The 2,090-nt window shown below is 42.5% G+C and overlaps 1 non-coding gene across 1 annotated transcript; it reads right to left on the reverse strand.

The window, feature by feature from the left end:
- Nucleotides 1–527: 527 nt before the first annotated feature.
- On the reverse strand, nt 528–633 carry LOC112739191 (small nucleolar RNA R71). The gene has a single exon (XR_003170128.1). It is a non-coding gene; the product is annotated as a small nucleolar RNA R71 (small nucleolar RNA).
- Between the last annotated feature and the right edge of the window lie 1,457 nt (nt 634–2,090).

The raw sequence follows: 2,090 nt of genomic DNA on the forward strand, positions 1-2,090 counted from the left end.
AGACAAGGAACCTCTGTTAGACTTTAACCCTGAACCTGAAAGGACGTGTAGACGACGTTTACAACAAGCAAGACTTTACAAGGCTACAAAATCCACTATGGATTCTAACAATGCTGCTAATGCCAATGTGGCAAATCCGAATGGGGATGAGCAACAAAGGAGAATGCTTGGCTCTTATTCTGCCCCTACTGTGGATCTTTATAGAAAAAGCATTGTGGTGCCTCCTATAGCTGCGAACAACTTTAAGTTGAAGCCACAATTGGTTACCCTGGTGCAACAAAATTGCCAGTATCATGGACTTCCTCATGAAGATCCAAATCAATTTATATCTGATTTTCTGTAGATTTGTGATACTGTGAAGACAAATGGAGTGAACCCTGAGGTGTACAAACTCATGCTCTTCCCGTTTGCTCTGAGGGATAAAGCAAAGCTATGGCTAGATTTCCAACCCAAGGAGAGTTTGGATACTTGGGAAAAGGTTGTTACTGAGTTTCTTACTAAATTTTTCCTACCAAAGAAGCTGACTAAGCTTAGGTTGGAGGTTCAGACTTTCAGGCAGAAGGATGGTGAAACTCTTTATGAAGCTTGGGAGAGATACAAGTTACTAACTAGGCAATGCCCTCCGGACATGTTCTCCAAATGGACCCAACTAGATATCTTCTATGAAGGCTTGGGTGAGATGTCCAAGATGAGCTTAGATACTTTTGCAGGTGGTTCATTGTACAAGAAGAAGACACCAGAGGAGACTATTGAGCTCATTGAATTGGTGGCTAGCAACCAATATTTATACTCATCTAACAGGAATCCTGTGAACTCTGGGACGTCTCAGAAGAGAGGCGTGTTGGAAGTGGAAGCTGTTAATGCTCTTTTTGCTCAGAACAAGCTTATGTCTCAACAAATAAATCTACTTACTCAGCAGATGGGTGGCATGCAAGTCTCAGCTATCAACACCCAAAATCCACCTCAAGAGGCCTCTTATGACATGGCAGGTAATTTTGTGCAAAATGATACTTATGATTATGCTCAATCCTCTTCTGAATAGGTCAATTACATGGGGAGTGGTCCTAGGAATCCCAACAATGATCCATATTCTAAGACATACAATCAGGGGTGGAGAAATCACCCAAAATTTGGGTGGAGGGACTGGTGCACAGAATTGTGATCCCACTTTTCACAACTCCGGTGCAACTAACCAGCAAGTGCACTGGGTCGTCCAAGTAAAACATTACGTGAGTAAGGGTCGATCCTACGGAGATTGTCGGCTTGAAGCAAGCTAGGGTTATCTTGTACATCTTAGTCAGGAGATTAGTGATCAAAATGATTTCGTTTATGAAAAGTAAATAACATGAAATGAATGATACTTGTGATTCAGTAATGAGGAACAGGTTGAGGTTTTGGAGATGCTCTGTCATTTGAATCTCTGCTTTCCTACTGTCTTCTTCTCCAAACACGCATGGCTTCCTTCCATGGCAAGCTGTATGTTGGTGGATCACCGTTGTTAATGGCTACCATCCGTCCTCTCGGATGAAAAATACCAAGTACGGTTTCTGTACGGCTAATCAACTGTCGGATCTCTCGTCTCGGATGAAAAATACCAGGTACAGCTACTGCACGACTAATCATCTGCCGGTTCTCACTTGTGTCGGAATAGGATCTCTCTATCCTTTTGCACACTGTCACTGCGCCCAACATTCTCGAGTTTGAAGCTCGTCACAGTCATCCCGTTCCAGATCCTACTCGAAATACCACAGACAAGGTTTAGACTTTCCGGATCTCAGGAATGCTGCCAATTGGTTCTAGCCTCTATCATGAAGGTTCTAATCTCACGGATTCAAATTCTCTGTTGTCAGGAGATGCAAATCAAACTCGTAGATTAGAAACCCAAGAGATACGCACTCAAGCTGTCGCCCAATGACTACATTGAGCTCAGGTTGAACGGGAGTGGTTGTCAAGCACGCGTTCATAAATTTGAGAATGATGATGAGTGTCACAGATCATCATATTCTCTATGTTGAAGTACGAGTGAGTATCTTAGAACAGAATCAAGCGTGATTGAATAGAAAACAATAGTAATTGCATTAATCCATTGA

This window comes from Arachis hypogaea, chromosome 13 (genome assembly GCF_003086295.3).
Source record: "Arachis hypogaea cultivar Tifrunner chromosome 13, arahy.Tifrunner.gnm2.J5K5, whole genome shotgun sequence".
Classification (NCBI taxonomy): domain Eukaryota; kingdom Viridiplantae; phylum Streptophyta; class Magnoliopsida; order Fabales; family Fabaceae; genus Arachis; species Arachis hypogaea.